Genomic DNA, 7,500 nt, shown 5'->3' with positions numbered 1-7,500 from the left:
GTTCCTAAAAAAAGGGGAAAGGAGGCCAGCTAACCATTTAGAAATTTTGTAATTGAAAGCTCCGGCACATGAAACGATGGGTCTGAATGGAAGATTGTGTTTGTCAGTTTGCCATAGAAGTAGGGTAGTTTAGGATTAATTACATTAAACTTCTCTAATAGTTCAATGCTCTTTTTGTCTTAGCCAATTAATCTTACTTTCTGAAAAAAATTCTGTGAGGACGTTTTGGAGGGTATTTTTCATCAATTTGTCGTAAGTGTTTGTGTCGCTAAGGAGTTGGTTGATTTTGTCGAGGTAGAAGTCTTTGTCCATGATTACGATTTTGTCGTCTTTGTCAGATCTACTTATTATGACATCTAACTTTTTTAGCGAGCAGATGGCTATCATAAGTCTACGGGAAACAGGATATTTCTTATTAATGTTAGTTAAAGCATTTAGTAACACTCCTTTTAAACACATTGTGGCAGGATCACAAGCTAGAAAAAAAACAAGTGGCAAAACCCTCCCCATATTAACCTAATCGATCCAGCTGCCAAACCAACCCTCAGTCACACTTTCTTCTTTACACAGCAAAATACAGCAGGACAATTGACCTACACCTATACAAAAACACATGTGCTTACCAACTCCAGATATTCCAGGGCTATCCTGTGCTGTCCCATGGTCGGGAGGTCCCAGAGATAAAACAACCACAAGCCCAAAACCAAGAGCCCACCAAACCCAACAACACAACAGCACCAAAAACCAACCAATTACCAATAAAAACTCAACCACACCAAGAAACCAACCAACCCCAACCAACTCAACAACGGCAACAACAAACCAAGGAAAGCAACAAACCCAAAACAAAACACAACAGACCAAAAAAAACCAAAAACAAAAACCAAAGGACCCCATAAAAACTCCAAACAACCACCCACCCCCAATAAAGGGAACCAACCCCAAAACCAAAACCCCAAAAACCTCAAAAAACAAAAACAACAAACAACAAAAAACAAAACAAAGGGGGAAAAAAAAACCCACCAACCCCCAACAAACTCAAAAACAAAAAACCAAAACAACAAAAAAACAAACCAAAACAAAGGGAAAAAACCACAAAAACTCAAAAACAAAACAACCAATACCCAAAAGGGGAATGCCAAAAAAACCCACAACAAAAGACCACTGCACAACCAATCACTAACACAAAAACAACAACACAAAACAAAAGGCAACACAGACACCCACTAACAACACCAAGAAATCAAGCAACAACAAAGACAACAGCACAGGCACAACAACTCCAAGCAAACAACACTAACTCAACAATAACTAAAAACCAATCAACAAAACACAACTTATCTGACCAAAATACCTTCAACACACTGATGCTAACACTACTGGCTGTCACAGGCTCTAACCCAAGACTGACTGAAAAAAACACTAAAAACACAGAACTCTAACAATCAACAGCACCAGCAGGCAGCCCAGAACCCACCAACAACCAATTCAGTCATTAACTATCCATACAGCAATTACACCCTCTCTCTCTCTCTCTCTCTCTCTCTCTCTCTCTCTCTCTCTCTCTCTCTCTCACACTGACGTTGTCAAATGGAACTCCATAACTCCTCCATAACATCTCTTCACAGCTGTAGTATTTTGTCCGATATGAATTTATCCAAAGCCACTATGAAGTCTAGGTTGTTTTTACGGTCTGGCATAAGGGCAAAGGATGAGCCTAGATTTAATACTAAATGTTGGTTTACAGTATGTTAGATAAATTCAAAACTTTGTCTTGTTGCTCAAGTTTATTCCATGCGCTATTGTTTATTAAGTTAACTTGCATAAAAGTCTGTTGGAATGACTCACGCTATTATAAGCAGCAATGTCGGAACAGAATGAAATCAGATACCTGTATATGTGGTCCGTAGTGAGGAGGTTAAGATTAGACTGAGTTCTATATATCACTCTGCGTAGTACGAAGATGTCGTTTTTCGTGTAGGTGATTCTTTCCTCTAGGAAAATCTTGTGTGAGAGAGGGAAGGGGGTCCGATTGTAGAGTCCATCTCCCGAATCCGTACATTTTTGGAAGTACTTGTTCCTTAAGGCATTCTTCTAGAAAGGGTTTTTGATTTTTCAGCCAGTGTAGTTTGATCAGTTCATTTTCAAACTTGCGAAAAACTGGCTTACTTCTGGATGTGAGCGAAGAATCGTGAAAAGGCAGTTGAATTCCATAATGGGCCAAAAATGACTGGTAAAAATGTTCTGTTACAACAGAATTTCATCTAATAAAAGGAGAACATAAAAACACCAAAATATAAAGAGAAAAATACTATATTTCAGAGATTGCTGTCTCCCTCTTCAGGTAGATGACTGAGTAAAGTTACAGAAAAGGTGGTATTTATACCAAGAGGTCCATCCACAGTTAAGCCAATTTAGGTCACTCCGGCTGATAATCTTCCTTTAATCTTCTTAAGCGTTGGTTGAATGAAAATCTTGTCAATGACATCTGAATCCCATGCTCCTTTTGAGATGTTCATTACCTGCCTCTGTTTAATCAAGGCCGATTCCATCATTTGACTCTTGTACCGGCAGTTGCTGCTTTAAATTATATATGACAAATTCCAGTTTATTCTATGGTTATGTTCATTTATATGGTTGAAAATAGCTGAGCTCTATTGTCCATATCTAAGTGACCGTTTATGTTGTATTAATCTCTTGGGAAGTGATTTTCCTGTAAATCCAATGTAAGATTGGTCACAGTTCTGGTAAGTGTTTGTGTCGCTAGGAGTTGGTTGATTTTGTCGAGAGTGACCTAAATTGGCTTACCTGTGGATGGACCTCTTGGTATAAATACCACCTTTTCTGTAACTTTTCTCATTCATCTACCTGAAGAGGGAGACAGCAGTCTCTGAAATATAGTATTTTTCTCTCTATATTTTGGTGTTTTTGGGGCTCCTTTTATTAGATGGAATTCTGTTGTAACAGAACATTTTTACCAGTTATTTTTGGCCCATATTGTTATCTTGCCAAGTCTCAAATCCCCTCAAATGTATCAATATCTGTGATAATAGCCCTCCTGTGCGGCACATTTCTCTATAACGTGATTTTGAATACAGGATATGGAAATTATTAACCTTCATGTAGCCCAGGACTGGACAGTTTGAGACAGGAGATGAATTTGGGATTTAGTTACAAATAAGGCAGGAAGAAAATTCCAAAGCGAAGCAGAATTCTAAAGAAAAAAACAGAAAAAAAAAGCGGTCGAAGAATCTTGCAATTTGACAATAACATTTCTTCAGATATCCAGCCAAAATATAACAGGGATGAAAGGGTACGAAGACAAATAATCCCAAATAAAGCAGCTCTTTTTTTTTGCGTTCCCATCCTCAGGAGAAGGTTATATAAGCATTTCATTTTTAAAACTAGGGACGTTATGGGACTTCTTAAAACGTTTCCATCGTGTAGTGCGTGTTTGCGACCATCTCTTAGGCCATGAATGCATGATTTCGCATGAAACGTATTTATGTCAGAGGCTAAGACAGTTTTCTGTAAAGAGAAACCACTCCGAGTTCATTCGGAATATTTTGACCGAAATTCTTGTTGATGTTTGCGTAGTCCAGTGAACTCGCTGCGCATATCATATCAAGGTAATTATATTAAGTTGCAATATGTGTATGTGTCTGTGAGAGTGTGTGTGTGAGTGTGCGCGCGTGTGTGTATGTGTGTATGTATACACAATGCTTTCTCATTCCCTCTGACATTTAAGCAAAGGAATATTGAAAGAGATTTTATGATAACCGCAACTAATTCCATTTGTCTCACGTAATTTTCAGAAAAAAACAAAAAATGAAATCTTTGATCTTCTTTGAAAATCCACGACAGATTGATTACACGGTAAATTAAAAAAAAAACGATAATTAGTTTTACGTTGTGTAATATTATCAATAAATTCTTTGTAACATTTCACTTGAATTAACTGAACAAATGGATATGGAATTTGCAGGGTATTTTTTTTTGTCAAGCTATAGAAAATATTGATTTTAAATTAATCCTCTCAGAAACAACTGAAAAGGCGATGGAATTCATACTTATCTCCAAAGTACATCTATTCCCCTTCAGCAGCTGTAGGAAAATAAATTGACATATTCTTCTCATGTGAGGAAAACTTATCTTATTTTCTGTGCATCTTTGATATGCGAGATGAAAGAGAATCTCCGCTTCAAAAGTTTGGCGAGATTCGGCGAAGCAACTAAACCTGGAGGATTTCTGATAAGCCACCATCTTCAAGTGACTCGCCGTATTTATTTTATAATTTATATCATTTTTGATACGTATTTTTTTTTTCAATCTCAGAAAGAAAGCGTTGGAGCAATCTCCGTAAGTGATTACTAAAAGTTCCATACCAGATATATATCCCATCCTTAAAAAAATAAATAGATAAATAAATAAAATAAAATAAAAAACTTATACAAGATCGACCAAGTTTGATATTATCTCTGTATCACAATTTTTTTTTTATAATGGCTATGCCTATATTATTTATTTAAGGATATAGCAACTATTCCATCGCCAGAGAGTAAAATGAAGGATTACAAATGGATTGTCAGTGAAGATAAGTTGTAAGATTTGGATTTTCAGGTAAACTAACTTCAGACTGCTAACTTAAAGATATATACTACCATTTCACAGAAAGTTGAATAAAAAAAAATGACACTTTTTACACGAGATGAGAGAGAATATGTAAAACCTAAAGTGCTTATTTGGACAAAGACTAGGCATCTTGAAATTAGATGGAATTCTCACGTCGCCAGTCTGTACACGTTTTTGCTGTAATTTTCTTCATTCATCTGTTTATTTGCTACCGCCAAGCCGAATTAATTAAATGAATTCGACTCTCACACCTATAGTTTGGATAAGAAGTTCAGTAACCATGAGCAGTTTGTATAAAAACTCTATGTTAAAAAAAACATAGCATACCTCTGATACCATGTGGCAAAGATGCGGTTATTGACATTGGTGCCAAATATAGTTTGTCTAGTGTTACAGAAAGCAGACTAGGCAGATAGCAACGGAAGTCACTCATAGGACAGAAAGTTTACGAGTGAAGGGGGGAGGGGGAACAGAAAGCTGAATAGGCACGGAACACGTTCATTGGACAGAAAGTTTACGAGAGAAAGGTGGAGGTTGGGGGGTGGGGGGAAGTTGAGGTTTCGGTACTGGTGGAAAAAAGCTTACGCTAACTCTAATGAAAGACGCAATATGTGCTTCTTAGAAACGAGAGGAGGTTACTGTTAAGAAGTGTGGTGTCCTCCTAAAATATTCCCAACCTGTAACCCAGTGCTGTGACCTTCCCTGAAAAAAAGCGGGACGCCATATCTTAAAAACTAACCATAGAATCTTCTTGAGGTTAATCTCATTATGTTTCCCGCACCAAAAATTACTCGCGGGATTCGTCTTTGGTCTAATAACGTAACCTAACCTAACCTCAACCTAACCTAACCTAACCTAACCTAAGAGGGGCATGGCAAAAAAGCCAGGGCTGGTACAACACAATAATATACATTTCGGGAATTCACAGTAGGGACATTTTGTGATAGATATGGGCGTGACTGACAGATGAATGGAATGTATAGAAGTAAACATATTAGAATAAAAGAATGGGAATTACGCAGCTCCTGGTGCAAACGAGGCATTTGCACCTGGACGTATCGTGGTGTAAAAGCAAATGACGAAGTTGTGATATGTGAAGAGATTTTTAACTTAAGACTCGATCACCGACAAAAAAGCATAATTGCTGCATAATTATCACGGATAACTAGATAAGTGGTATCCCCTCAAGGAGTTGACTCTAAAGGATAAGAAAAGTCGAAGATATTTGAAGAAACAATTGTAATTTTGGGATTGATAATATTAGTTGACGCTTATGCTGTTCTATTTAGCTTAGCTCTTACTATTATAGTTTTCGTATAATTTCTTTAGTAAGTTATGTTAAATGTGTTAATGAATTTTGGCATACATTAGGACATCATTCTTGTTATTATTATTTTTTATTGTTATTAGCAATATGAATAATAGTGCATCCAGCTACCATTTGACTCCTATAACCATTTGTATTAAAGATATTAGCTTTTTGTCAATAAAGACTTACGAAAAGTTAAAGTCTGTCTTAGTCTAACCAATCCACTGAGCTGATTAACAACTCTCCTAGGGGTTGCCAGAAGGATTAGATTTTTATTTGCGTGGCTAAGAACCACTTGGTTACTTAGCAATGGGACCTACAGCTTCTTGTGAGATCTGAACCACATTATATCGGGAGATGAATTTCTAATCATCAGAAATAAATTCTTCTGGTTCCGCATTGGCAGTAGCGGCAAGCGAACTCTGACTACCAGATTGATAGGCGAGTACGTAACCCGCTAGTCCAATGAGGAACAAAATGACTCGGGAAGAGAGAGAGAGAGAGAGAGAGAGAGAGAGAGAGAGAGAGAGACATTTACTGCAGTGAACGTTAAAGTAAATAATGTCATTTCCGTCGCATCATGATTTTTCAATTCCACCGTCAAGATAATCCGCTTACAATGATTTGATACGAGAATGATATGTTAACGGATTAGGTAATATCATTCTGTTTCTTTCGCTTAAGTTTTTCTTTGTTTGTTCGTTTGTTTTAATGCCTGGCTGGTTAATCCGGAATAACTGACTTCTGGAAAATGAAGCAAAATTAATCAGCGACGCCGCTAATCCGAATGAAATCATACGTTCATTATTTGTGATACTTGCAGTCTGCCGCGTTTAATCAGCTCATGAAGGATGTAATATTCCTCCTCCTTTTTCTCGCTGACTCCAAGATGGAGTCAGCACGCACATTTCTATCGGGAAACATCATCTTCACTTACTTAACCCAATGAATATTGTGAGAAAAAATTGTTCTCGTAGTGATGCCTTTTGGAATATTTTTACATTTCTAAAGGCTCATAACTTTATATTATTCCTCGCGATATTGTAAGCGTTATTAGCATTCGTTTTGGAGATAATCTGCAGTGATTTCACATTCGGAGTAATAGTATCTGTTCCTCGCTATCAAGGAAATAGAAATATTGCTTCAGGTAGTCGACTTCTACGAAAGCTATCTATTTTCCTAATAGCAATTCGCTGATGTAGTCTTCGCTATCTTCAATTGTGATCTTCACTAAATGTATCTCGCTTCTTTTATTTCACCATATTATCGAGTAGGAATTTTTATATGAATTTTAATATTTTCACTGTCTGAGATAATTAGATTGTGGTGTATGTGTGATGCAGAGAGAGATTTTATTACCCCTATATAAAATATTTGACTGAATAAAATATTTTCAACTTCGACAACATTCGTTATTTTCATATATAGGATATCAGTTATAAACTATCTAAAAAATAATTTAGTTATAAAAAAAATGGGGCTTCCACCCATGAAACATATTCCTCTTTTCCTTTGTTAATTATAAATTCATTTGGTGGTATCATCGGCGAGTTAATGCA

The sequence above is a fragment of the Macrobrachium nipponense genome, chromosome 14, assembly GCF_015104395.2.
Source record: "Macrobrachium nipponense isolate FS-2020 chromosome 14, ASM1510439v2, whole genome shotgun sequence".
NCBI lineage: Eukaryota > Metazoa > Arthropoda > Malacostraca > Decapoda > Palaemonidae > Macrobrachium > Macrobrachium nipponense.
Note: the sequence above shows the minus strand (reverse complement) of the source record.